At 35.3% G+C, this 14,244-nt stretch overlaps 1 protein-coding gene and 1 non-coding gene across 3 annotated transcripts in view; both read right to left on the bottom strand.

Moving 5' to 3' along the window:
- The window catches only part of CCSER1 (coiled-coil serine rich protein 1), a 1,304,443-nt gene that overhangs the window by 1,260,980 nt on the left and 29,219 nt on the right, over window positions 1–14,244 (bottom strand). The window lies entirely within an intron of this gene.
- LOC130850539 (U6 spliceosomal RNA) lies at window positions 9,485–9,591 on the bottom strand. Its single transcript, XR_009052912.1, has one exon. It is a non-coding gene; the product is annotated as a U6 spliceosomal RNA (small nuclear RNA).

The raw sequence follows: 14,244 nt of genomic DNA, 5'->3' as shown, positions 1-14,244 counted from the left end.
AAATACTATTTATCCATATAGCAAAGTATTTCACATCTGAAGAACAGATCATACAGAATTTAAATAGAAAAAATATAAATGCTCTTAAAAATTATGCACATAATTTAATCACCCCAAACTTCTCTCCTTAGGAGCAAAATGATCATTTCATAAATCCTGGAAGAATTACAATTGTCTTTCAAGGACTTATTATTGTGCTTACACTATTGTTGTCATAAATCCAGCATGTTCATTTGGTACTGTTTATCACACCGAACCCCTGGCTTTTCTCATTTATTGAATGGGAATGAATTATTCTTTATAGGACACGCAGGACACTCAACACTTATTTATATTCAATTTTCCTCAGTAAGGACACATAACACTATAATAAATACCACATTTTGAGCTCATAGTTTTCTAGCAAAGTCTTTACTACTTCAAACAAAAATTAGCACCAAATATTTGATCTTTCAAAAAGGGCAACATAAAGTTGCTGATTAGAACAGGGACCTGAAAAACAGGAGGGGGTGGCAGAAGTAGAAAAAAAAAATGTTTTCTATTAGAGACAAATTGTTTCCATTTATTAAAGCTGTCTAATTGTCCTGCTAGTTACTGTATTTTTTATTTTTACTGTAATTTCAATAACCTTTATTTTAAAGCAAAAAAAAAAAACTGAAATGCCAATTTCACAAAAATTCTAGGAATACTCTCCTGTTTATGTCTAAATTCATTCAGTTATACTAAGTTGATGCATTTTAGATTCAAACACACTAAAAAAAATTTTACTTTCAAAATAAAATAACGCACTCCAAAAAATTTAGTATTCCAGATTTCCATCTACGCTATCAATGCTACTTGCCATACCTGCCCTGATCATGTAAATAAAGCATGGCCAGAATAACCAGAACTGTGCATCCTCCTTGAAATATAACATATTTTATGACTTAATATGAGAAACCTTATGCTTTCCTCGCATTTTAGAATGAAAAATGTGCAAAAAGAACTACTCGTAAAAAAAAAAAAAAAAAAAAAGGGCAATAAAAGCTCCCTTGATTCTAGGCTTACAAATCCAGTAATGGATTTAGCCGGCACCATCAGAGTGATTTTTTTCAGGGGGTGAAGACGGTGATGTTTTGAGGAGGTTTGTGGAAAGAGATATGAAAGAAATAAGAGTGGATGAGTCTCAGCAACCACTTCGGTAATACATATAACATATTCATAGAAAAGTCTGTAAGTCTACTTCATCAACAGCATTCTCAACATTTGAAATGATGATTTGACTCCTCAAACGGGCTGCCCACTCTTTTTTTTTTTCCAGCTCTTTATTGGAGTATAATTGCTTTACACTGTTGTGCCAGTTTCCGCTGTACAACAAACTGAATCAGCTGTATTTATACATACATCCCCTTATCCCCTTCCTCTTGAGCTTCCCTCCCACCCTCCCTATCCCACCCCTTGAGGTCGTCACTAATCATCAAACTGATCTCTCTGTGCTATGCAGCAGCTTCCCACTAGCCTTCTATTTTAATTTGGTAGTGTATACATGTCAGTGCTACTCTCTCACTTCCTCCCAGCTTCCCCTTCTCCCGCCCCCACCATGTCCTCAAGTTTGTTCAGCAGCAGACAAAGGATTAATTTCCAAAATATACAAGCAGTTCACGCAGCTCAATATCAAAAAAAAAACAAACAACTCCATCCAAAAAATGGGCAGAAGACCTAAATAGACATTTCTCCAAAGAAGACATACAGATGGCCAACAAACACATGAAAAAATGCTCAACATCACTAATTACTGGAGAAATGCAAATCAAAATCACAAGGTATCACCTCATACCAGTCAGAATGGCCATCATCCCAAAATCCAGGAACAATACATGCTGGAGAGGCTGTGGAGAAAAGAGGCTACCCATTCTTGATTAGAGATCTGGAGATGAAACCAAAAGCCTAGTTCATTCACCCTGTGGTAAAAGCAGTTTAAATGTCCAAGGAACCTTTCAAATAAAAAGGGAAACTGCTAAGTTTGTTGCCATTGCTGCTATAAGGGGTGTTTTCACTTAGACTGAAAAGATCAGCTGTCAGAGATGAACATCTTCATTCCCTTTATAAACTATTTTCTCTTCTCTTGCCCTGAAACTACAGGAAAATATGGCTTATTTTAAAATGAACTGATCTTTGATAGCTGAGCATATATCTAATATGACATATTTAGAGATGATATTCACAATCTTTTCATTTTCCATGTGTCCCAGATGCACAATTTATCTGAAAATATCATGGTAAATTCTGCCAGAGAGCACTTTTAATATGCTGCTGGTAAAGTCTGTCACTTCAGCTCTGGATCCTTGCTTCATGTACCAATACAACTTTGCAAGCTCTCTGCTCACAATTTGATCATAATGCAATGCTAACTCATCAACAGTGGGTTGTTCTATTATGACATAAGAATGTGACATACAGCAGCCTAATTTGTACCCAGAGAACAACACAGTGTCCTAAACTAGATTTTACTTATTATACTCTTCAGAATTGCCTGGTTCCCACTGAAACCCAAAAGGGGAAATGTGGGTCCCTCCTAATTTCAAGGTCTCCAAGATAGTCCTCATTCTGAGATGCCAAAATAATTGTGGATCACAATGTTAACAATAGTTGGAATGGTTCTAGGAGTCCTCAGAGTTTCTGGATACCCACAGTAGGTCCAAAAGTAAGCCAACAATTTATGGAAAAAAATATCAGGCTAAATTTGCCCTCCACAAATTCCCCTCACAGAAATCACCAACCTCAACAGAACAGTTTTTCTCTGTGATAGAAGATCTCTTGATAATAGGGTATGTTCAACACAATTTCTATAGAGACCCATTCATTGTGTTTATTTAAGAAACTAACATCTCATTGCTAAAGCCAGGGCCCTTTCACTCCTCCTCTTCCCTAGAACTTCTAATGTTTCAAAAACTGTATCCTTGTTCCTGAAGCTCTTTTACCAAATGGCCTCTTTAATATTGTGATGATTGCATGCTTCTCTATATCCACTCCTTTAAAAAAAAATCTTTATAACTCTTTTTTTCCTGTATTTGCTTAACCCTGAATTGACTTAACTTCAGTGCTTCTGAAGACTCAGTTTGGTGCCCTTTGCTTGTCTGGCAACACGATCTTTCCCTCGGAGGGCTTATCCATTTTGATAAAAATTCCTTAGCCTGTCATTAAAAAATTTCAACCCATTTCACCACTTTGTCCACTTCTCTCTAACACCAGCTGGGATGACTCTAGTTGAGATTACAGCCTATTCGACCTATGAAAATTCCATGATTTTTTCCACTCTGATGATGCTATTTATATTGAATACAGCCCCACTCATCTTTCACCTACCTACCAAAATGTTTACTTTTTAGCCCTAACACATATCTCACCTCCTCTGCATAGCTTTCCTTAGCTAAAGGTGATTTGCATTCTCTATTTTTCTCACACATTCTTCTACATAACTATTGCACATACTGTGTCTATCCTTCATTTGCCAAATATCATTTGTTTATAAACTTTTTTTTAACTTTTGGAGAGATAACTGACCTACAAAATCTGCACATACTTAAGTTGCAGTAATTGCTAAGTTTTGGCATATATATGCACTTGTGAAACCATCACCACAATCAGGACTATGAACATATCTATCATCTCTAAAAGTTTCCTCATCCTTTATGTAACCTCTCCTTTCCATCCTTTCTGGCCAGTACACACCTCACACTTTCTCCAGAGAAGTGATGATCTTATTTTATCACTATGCACTGGTTTCATTTTCTAGAATTTTATACGAATTGCTTAATATACTATACACATTTTTAATCTGGCTCCTTCCACTCACTACAATTATTGTGATACCCACTCATGTCACAGCATGTATCAATGGCCTATTTCCTTGTATTGCTTAGTAACAGTCCACAGTGAGGATATACCAAAATTTGTTTATCCATTTACTTGTCGATGGCCATTCAGTGTGTTCTCAGTTTCTGCTCTTTCAATTAAAACTGTTATGAATATTTGTGTACAAGTTTTTGTATGGATATATGCTTCCATTTCTCTTCGCTAAATACTTATGTGTGGAAATACAGCAAGGTCGTAAGTAGAAATGCGTTTGACTTTTTAAAAATCTAACAAACTGCATTCCAAAATGGTGGTACCAATATATATTCCTACCAGCAGTGTATGAGGATTCCAGTTGTTCCACATTCTCAGTAACACTTGCTATGCCAGGCTTTTTAATTGTAGTCATTCTAATAGGCATGTGGCTATTGGGAACAGGTACTATTTCTAGACCTGTGTATCAGGCACTGTTACCGCTATCTTTTTTAGCTATTTCTTTTACTGGCCTCAGATAGTTTCCTCAAAAACATCTGCTACTTAGTTCTCAGCTGAATACCTGAGGGATTCTACACCATGTCCTGCAATCTCTAGCCGCTATTGTCTTCCCAGACACTCAACTCTGTCTCTTCCCCACAGAAAATTCACTGGACTCCACCTGAGTTTCCCCTCCATGCATCAAGACTTGGAAACTCTCAAGGCACTAAAACCGAGGACATTTTAAGGCTCACCTAATTTTTCTCAGACTTTTATGGTTCGGTGTTCTTTGGTGGCTTATGTCCTGTGTCTTGAAAACAGATGTTGCATACATTTTGTCTGTTTTTTGCTGTTTCAGGTTGGAGGACAAACCTGGTCTATGAAATGGCATTTGTTTATATTCTTAAATTATGGACTTTTGGTATGGTTTATGCTTTAAACTAGCTGTAAACTTCTACCACATGCAGATGATTCTTATATTTTTGAATTCCTCATAGTATGAGCATTCTGGCTCTCTAAGCATCTCAGAGCACTTATTAAAAGGTGTTTCTATACCCACCTCTTTGTGCCTCCTTACTCAGGATTACACAGTAATTTTAGATATTAAACAACCTATCAACTGCTCTACCAGGGGAAATAGTTTAATCAAGTAGGTATGCTGTTTCTGACTTGAATAAAAAGAAAAAAAATCAGGTGCCTGTCCTGGCCTTTCTATGTGTCCACAGTTACCTAGAACAGTCCCTTTACCTGGGGCCTGGGCTCTTCCATAGTGACACTGAGCCCCTGCAGTGGGGCTTCTATGTTTGAGACCTTGAACAACAGCCATTGGACAGAGGCTGACGCAGAAGGAAGGTGTTTACTCAGACCCCTGACAGCCCCCAAACTTTCAAGTTCTTCAAAGATAAGAATTTGTCTTTCCACCATTCCATCTTGGGAGAAAAGGACCTAGAAGAGAGAATGTCAATCCACCTTTGCTGGAGGAAACACTGAACTGCAACTGCTTTAAATAATGCACGCCCTGCACCACCCCAGTGCCTGGTGGGCTCCAAGGAGCCTCCTTAGAAAGTCCTACGTAATAGTCTGAGAATTCTCAGGAAGCATAGCAATGGTGCATGCGCACTTTAAGAAAAATAAAGCAAGCCATCTTCATGAATTCTTCTTCTTCATCTCTCTGCACAACCATTTTCTCATCCGTAAATTGGAGTTAAGTATAGTAACCCTCTGATATAGTAGCTGTTCTGCAGATTGAACGAATTAGTACATTTAAAGTATTTAACTGTACCTGTAACTAGTACACAATCAGTGTAACTACTACAATTATGTCCTTCCAATCTTATTTCTCAGCTATTGGTAAAAGAGCCTTTCTATTATAAGCTGAGAAATTCTATTCATTAGTTTCCACATTTGAACTACACAAATAGCCTATCTTTACTTATATGCTTGCCTCTGAAACAACTCCTCCTATATATATCCATCTTTCTTCCTGTGTATGTCTATCCTACACCACTTCAAAATATAACTCAATTCTTATCTCCTCTATAAAGGAAGTCTTTTTAGTTTACTTTAACCCTCCCTGAGTTCTTCTAGAGCAACTATAGACTATACTAACAATTGAAGTCATCATCACATAAGGCTTCAATGTTATTTCATATGTGGTCATCTCTTTTTTTTTTTTAAATTCAGTTGACTTAACATGAGGAAATAGCATGACCTTTTCATCCAGACAGAAAAATCTGAATTTCTTCTCTGTCACTTTCCACCTGTATAACCTTTGGCAACTATTTGATTTCTTGGATCCTCAGTTTCCCTGCCTTTATTATTAAAATAATGCTGTTGATAAGATAATTCTCTAAAATGCTTATACAAACATGAACACATGCCTTCTTCGAAATGAATGGAGAATTCTTGAGAATGCAAATCATGCCTTGTATTTTTTCTATATTCTCTATCCCTTACAGAAAATAGTATATATGAAGTAGTACCCAATAAAAAATTAGTTGGTTTGATGTGTTTTAAAGAGGGTGCTGGAACACAACATGTTTATCCAGAACTCTTCTAATTGTACAACTCAAACATTTATTACTCTGTATTCTCATGGTGCACCCTCTCTCATTGTGCTGCTCAGTAATGAAGTCTAGTAATCTCCTTACAATATACTAATCCCCACAGACTGTAATAATTATAACAACCACAAGGGACTTACACAGAGATATGTGTATCTAAGTGAAAAAACACGTGTGAAGTGTTTTTAACTTAAAATATCTTTATTATTTGGAAGTTACACTGGCAGATTACAAGAGAAACCCAAATTAATAAGGGTATAAACAAAAAAGGTTTTTAAGAAAAAAATACATTGTAGGCAAGAGAAAGCTAAGTAAGTGTTTAATAGCACTAAATAATTAAGTTAGGAATATTCTGTTTTCATGAGGGCAGATTAGCACAATGAGTATTTAAGTTATGTTTTTGGGGGTTTTTTTTGCTTGATTTTTTTTTAAAGCTCTTTATTGGAATATAATTGCACTCTTGTACCAGCTTTTGAGGTACATCAAAGTAAATCAGCTGTATTTATACATATATCCCCATATCCCCTCCCTCCCTCGACTTCCTCTGGCTCTCCCTGTCCTGGCCCTCCAAGATATCACCCATCAGCGAGTTAATCTCCCTTTGCCATACAGCAACTTCCCACTAGCTATCTATTCCACAGTTGGTAGTGTAAATATGTCTATGCTACTCTCTCACTTCGTCCCAGCTTCCCCTTTGCCTCCCGCCCCTCCAACCCGTGTCCTCCAGTCCATTCTCTGCATCTGCATCTTTATTCTTAACCTGTCACTGGGTTCATCAGCACCATTTTTTTTTTTAATTCCATATATATGAGTTAGCATACGGTATTTGTTTTTCTCTTTCTGGCTTACTTCACTCTGTATGACAGATTCTAGGTCTATCCACCTCATGACATATGGCTCCATTTCATTCCTTTTTATGGCTGAGTAATATTCCATTGTATATATATGCCACATCTTCTTTATCCATTCATTTGTTGATGGGCATTTAGGTTGCTTCCATGTCCTGGCTACTGTAAATAGTGCTGCAATGAACATTGTGGTACATGTTCCTTTTTGGATTATGGTTTTCTCTGGGTCTATGCCCAGGAGTGGGATGACTGGATCATATGGTAGTTCTATTTGTAGTTTTTTAAGGAACCTCCATACTGTTTTCCATAGTGGCTGTACAAACTTACATTCTCACCAACAGTGCAGGAGAATTCCCTTTTCTCCACACCCTCTCCAACATTTGTTGTTTCTAGATATTTTGATGATGGCCATTCTGACCGGTGTGAGGTGATACCTCATTGTGGCTTTGACCTGCATTTCTCTGATGATGAATGATGTTGAGCATCTTTTCATGTGTTTGTTGGCCATTTGTATGTCTTCTTTGGAGAAATGTCTATTTAGGTCTTCTGTCCATTTGTGGATTGGGTTATCTGCTTTTTTGGTATTAAGCTGCATGAGCTGCTTGTATATTTTGGAGATTAATCTTTTGTCTGTTTCTTCATTGACAAGTATTTTCTCCCATTCTGAGGGCTGTCTTCTTGTCTTGTTTATGGTTTCTTTCACTGTGCAAAAGCTTTTAAGTTTCATTAGGTCCCATTTGTTTATTCTTGATTTTATTTCCATGATTCTAGGAGGTGGGTCAAAAGGATCTTGCTTTGATGTATGTCACAGAGTGTTCTGCCTATGTTTTCCTCTAGGAGTTTTATAGTGTCTGGCCTTACGTTTAGGTCTTTAATCAGTTTTGAGTTTATTTTTGTGTATGGTGTTAGAAGTGTTCTAGTTTCATTCTTTTACATGTTGCTGTCCAATTTTCCCAGCACCACTTATTGAAGAGGCTGTCTTTTTTCCATTGTATATTCTTGCCTCCTTTGTCAAAGATAAGGTGCCCATATGTGCTTGGGTTTACCTCTGGGTTCTCTATTATGTTCCATTGATCTTCCTTTCTATTTTTGTGCCAGTACCATACTGTCTTGATCACTATGGCCTTGTAGTATAGTTTGAAGTCAGGAAGCCTAATTCCACCAACTCCATCTTTCCTTCTCAAGATTGCTTTGGCTATTCAGGGTCTTTTGCGTTTCCATACAAATCGTAAGGTTTCTTGTTCTAGTTCTGTGAAAAATGCCATTGGTAATTTGATAGGGATTGCGTTGAATCTGTAAATTGCTTTAAGTAGGAAAGTCATTTTCACAATGTTGATTCTTCCAATCCAAGAACATGGTATGTCTCTCCATCTGTTTGTATCGTCTTCGATTTCTTTCATCAGTGTATTATAGTTTTCTGCATACAGATCTTTTGCCTCCTTAGGCAGGTTGATTCCTAGGTATTTTATTCTTTTTGTTGTAGTGGTAAATGGGAGAGTTTCCTTAATTTCTCTTTCTGCTCTTTCGTTGTTAGTGTATAGGAATGTAAGAGATTTCTGTGCATTAATTTTGTATCCTGCTACTATACTAAATTCATCGATTAGTGTTCACAGTTTTCTGGTAGAGTCTTTAGGGCTTTCTTTGTATAATATGTCATCTGCAAAGAGTGACAATTTTACTTCTTCTTTTCCCATTTGGATTCCCTTTATTTCATTTTCTTCTCTGATTGCTGTAGCTAAAACTTCCAAAACTGCATTGAATAATAATGTTGAGAGTGGGCACCCTTGTCTTGTGCCTGTTCTTAGAGGGAATTCTTTTAGTTTTTCACCATTTAGAACGATGATGGCTTTTGGTTTCTCATATATGGCTTTTATTATGCTGAGGTAACTTCCTTCTATGCTCATTTTCTGGAGGGTTTTAACATAAATGGATGTTGAATTTTGTCAAAAGCTTTTTCTGCATCTATTGAGATGATCATATGGTTTTTATCCTTCAATTTGTTGATATGATGTATCACATTGATTGATTTGCATATATTGAAGAATCTTTGCATTCCAGGGATAAACCCCACTTGATCACGGTGTATGATCTTTTTAATGTGCTGTTGGATTCTGTTAGCTAGTATTTTGTTGAGGATTTTTGCATCTATATTCATCAGTGATATTGGCCTGTAATTCTCTTTTTTTGTAGTATCTTTGCCTGGTTTTGGTATCAGGGTGATGGTGGCCTTGTAGAATGAATTTGGGAGTGTTCCTCCTCCTGCTAAAAAATAGGGAACGCTTCACGAATTTGCATGTCATCCTTGCGCAGGAGCCATGCTAATCTTCTCTGTATCATTCCAATTTTAGTATATGTGCTGGTGAAGCGAGCACTAACGTACACTTTAAAAGGAACTTTTCAATGACGGTATTTTGGGGATTTTAGTTTAAGTAAACACTCAAAAGAAACTGAGGAATTTCTTAATCTAAATATTTTTAAAGCATTTTTAATTGTTTAGTTTAGTGCCAGGCAGATGGTAAAGATGGTAAAAAAAATGTTAGCTATTAAGACAGGGATGTCTAGAATTAGAGAACAGAGAGATATTTCAAGGTTCTTTTCACAAAGTCACGGCTACATATCAATAAGTTAGCCTGCAGGGAAAAAACAACAATGACAAAAATAATATAAACCTTATCTATAATACAACAGAAGGTATTAAATCTGTTTGAATGCCCAACTACCATTTCTACAGAAATCTAATTTTTGAGATAGAAACATTAGCATAAGGCAAATTGTTTGTAGATACACCACCCGTCTCCCAGAGGAGAAGTTCTGGCCACTTCTGACTGGAAATAGACATATTTCAGTAGAGTGAGATGGGCAGGTGACTAAGTAGAAGCCAAGATGCTGGGACTGTGAGGAAATTTGGAAACTTCAGAGGAACCTGGAAATAAATGAGAGTCAAAGAGAATGTTGGAGCTGAACGAGAATGAAGGCTAGGGGAGATAAAAAAAAAAAACATCATGAGGACACAGAGAAGAGGGAAGGTAAGAGAGAAGAGGAAAGGGGAGAAGAGTCCAGCATAGGTGGATTGTTATAGAAAATTCAGCCTGGAAAATTAAACAAAAGGGTTTACGCTCAGAACTAAATAAAACATGAGAGAAACACTAGGTAAATACATCAAGTAACCCAGTGATTCATATCCACGGAAACCAGCAAGTAAGGAAACACAGAGGTTAACTAATGAGGAAGAAAGAAATGTTGAGTATATACTGAAAATGGAAGAGACTGTTCTCATGCTCCATATTATATCTTTTGCTGTGGTGTAGAGAGATCTAGAAATTAATGCACTTCAGCAACATGATAGTTTACAGCAACTCCATGGTTTTTCAAATGATATCTTTTTCTTTCTGAGAGTAAATTATTTTTCTTGTATCTCAATTAAACTTATCCCAATTTGTTTTCATCATTATCCTTTTGTATAAATGACTACTCATCATTGTGTGGATAACCACTGATAAATGCAAATTTACATGCTTATTGATAACATTCTTATAAATATCTTGAATTCACTGTATATTCTTATTTCTGTGATAATATCTTCAAAATTAATACATTTCTAATGGTTGTGGTTGAAGAATATATTTAGGAAGTTATTACATACTTAGAATAAAACAAATACTTTAAATGATTAACTTTGTTAATGCTTTACTATCTAGCATCTTTGCAATTATTTGAATTTGCAAGTATATTAATAGAGAAATATGGAAACTGCAAAATTTACTGATTAATTTTATTTTACCTGGTCTCATAATGCAAGGTGAAATCATGTATGTGACCATCCATTATAACAAATATATATAAGAAGATAACATAAGGCTATGTTTCCTTAAGGTCTAAGAATTCCACTAAATTGATGCTTCCAACAACTTTCTCAGGAACTAAAAATATAACCTAAAAAATTATATGGCCTCAGTCTAAGAATATCATCATCCTAAATTGATTAAACACTGGCAAAGTAATTAAACCATCTATATAGGTTAATTATATACTATTTAAATCAAGTTGTATACGATGATCCTTTAAATAAGTTTTAAAGTCTGATATTTAGAATTCTTTTAACATTTGCAAGAAAAATACCTGTAAATTGACTACACTAATACAATTAGGTCCCTTTGCCTTAGTTCTGTTTATACTGAAATTGATTATTATTGTAAAATTATTTTAGAAATCACTAAAGGCTTAATTGAAATATATTCTTTTAACATATATGCATTTCACTTAGACTGACAGTAGCTAGAGAGTTAAAATCTAAGAATTATTCTGTGATTTAAAAAAATGCTATAAACTTTCAATGATTTAAAAAAAATACCTCCTGAAGGCCCTATTTCCAAAAACTGCTATGTCAAGGTTCTAAATACATGGTGTACTATTTTATAATCTAGGATCACACACTTAATTTTCCTATATGTAGCTATTTTAATTTTCCTATTACTTGTAATATGAGTCATACTTGTGAACTCATATCTTAAATCTTCATTCTTAAATTCTAGATATCAACATCTCTAGCTTTAACCTGCCTTTCCCTAGAAATTTTAATATTGATCTAATGATCCTCTGGTTTCGCTCATTCTATTTTATGATCTCAATTATACTTCTGTTCCTCAAACTCACCTTGCCTCACCCTTCAACTACAAAATTTTCAACCCAATTCACATTTGCTGCCTTTGTCAACCAGCCCTTTAAGGTTAAAACAACTCTCCGATTATTGTCTTGTGCTTCCCCTATTTTAGCATTTACCACATTTGTACACCATTATAATAGAAACATGCAATTATAATGTTTACATATCTGTCTTCTTCAATAGATAATATTATCCATGAAGTCAGAGTTCTCATTTATTGTTGTTCGTCTGATTACAGAGTCATCAGGAGTTTCTTCTCCTTTCCACGATAGTTTAATTCTAAGCCATCCTCAAAGGAATGGGTCAATAATATGGTAATACTAGTGTAGTTCCAGAAATTCCAATTTACACCACATTCCCCAAACTAAACATCTTGGGCATAACCATAACCAAATCAACAAGGAGATTAAAACTCTTAAGAATGTAAGTCATTTTTTTTCCTATTCTTATAGCGTTTAGAAGAGTTTTAGACACATTTTAAACAAATAGTCCTTAACTGACTTCCAAATGTAGTTATACCACTGGTGGTTGGATTTAGTTGGCATCAGAGAAGATTCTATCAATGACAAAAATATCAGCATCACACTAAGGTCAGGATTCTAGATACAAACAGTGCCAAGTAAATCATGGATGCAGCCTTGGAGCTGAGGATTAGAATCCAGGGGAAGAAAGATGTAATCACTGGTTTTCAAAGTGTTCAAGTTGTGAAACACCAATATGTCTTTGTGGTTTTGATAAAAACCACATCAAATACTGTTTTGTTTCTCATTATTCTGCCTTATGGTCTATCTCTGCATGCTATCATATTCATAAAACACCAATCCAAGTCTAAAAGACTCAAAAAAGAAAATTCAAATGCAATGCAAGATTTACCAATTGTGAATAAGCAACAAAGGATAGTTGGAGAGAATGGGATAAGGGTATGAGTGAGTGAGAGAATCTGGATTTCTATTCAACAAACAGTAAACTATCGACAACAACAACAAAAAAACCTCTTCAGACAAAGTTGCATTTAACATACAGTAGCTGCTTCACAATTTCTTCTCTATTTCTGTAAGGATTCTAGACTACCTCTAATTTTCCCCACTCTTTATTTCTGAACTTATTATTATAGATTACTTTACTGGGTTATTCTTTTAAGTCCCCTTCAAAAAATTCCCAGTAAACTGTGTGTCCTTTCTTATGTAACTCAGTCTACCACCTCTGCTACTTCAGACCCCTATCCATTATCATGATAACCAAAAAGAAGACCTCAAGAGCCCAGCAACCCAAGTGTGAATTCTTTAGCCAACAACCTCTGAAGAAAAAAAATTACAACTGCTCCTTTAATATTCTGATTGTCATTATATCCCAAATAACTGAATATAAACTTTCTGTGCCAAAATATAAATGCAACTACAAAAATAGATTCTGCCAAAGACAAGCAATAGCAGAAGCCAAAATTTGCGGACAAAAAATTTAAACCTTAAGAATTTAGGAAACTGTAGCTCTTATTTTCCTTAGTGATTTTTTAAAAAATCGTCTTATCAATTCGTTTTAAGGAATACCTTCATGTAGCTTCTGAAATGCTACTAAGCAAAGTTTGAGAACCATTAGGTTAATAGAAGGTAGTAATTCAGGAAGCAATCACAAGTGCTAGATAGCCTTTTCTTTACGTGTGACATCTTAAAAGTACTTGTCGGCCCCTGACAAGCATAAACCATGACAGCAGCACATAACCAGCTCTGAAAATGAAGTAAAGTGCATCCAAATTCAACCCTCTGCCAATGGAAATGTTCAGCAGAAATGGCTAGAAATTTTCAAAAATTTCATAAGAAATGCTCTTCTTTCCAGAATGTCAAGGCCAACAAAGGAAGCATTCCTAGTGAATATATTTTCCCTCTCATTTTCATTCCCACTTTATTACTGACAAATTCAAAAAGTCAGGTGATACGATGAGGTTCTCAAATGTCCATTAACTTAATGGTACTAACCTTCTTTGGGTGGCATATTTGGAATAAGTACAGTTGAAGAATTTATAATAATCTAGGCCTCCCTCCCTTACCATCTGGATGAGTTCAGTAAAGTTACTTAAATTTCCTCTATCTCAGATATCTCATTTTAAAATAGGAATAATAATATAAAATACTTCTTGTCATGTTGTAAATTAAACTAGATAATACATGTAAGGTATCTAGAAAAGTTTTAGGCAGAAAGCAAATATTTAATCAGTATGAATTACCAATAATATGTAGAAAAACTGGAGGTTTATAAACTAAAAGTTGAAATCCTCTTTATTTCTCTACGCACTGATAGAAGGAACAATTAAATTCCTTGATCAAAAGTAAAAATATAATTTCCCCTATATTTTCATCAATATAGA

This window comes from Hippopotamus amphibius, chromosome 3, assembly GCF_030028045.1.
Source record: "Hippopotamus amphibius kiboko isolate mHipAmp2 chromosome 3, mHipAmp2.hap2, whole genome shotgun sequence".
Lineage (NCBI taxonomy): Eukaryota > Metazoa > Chordata > Mammalia > Artiodactyla > Hippopotamidae > Hippopotamus > Hippopotamus amphibius.
Note: the sequence above shows the minus strand (reverse complement) of the source record. Positions and strands in the feature narration are given on the sequence as shown.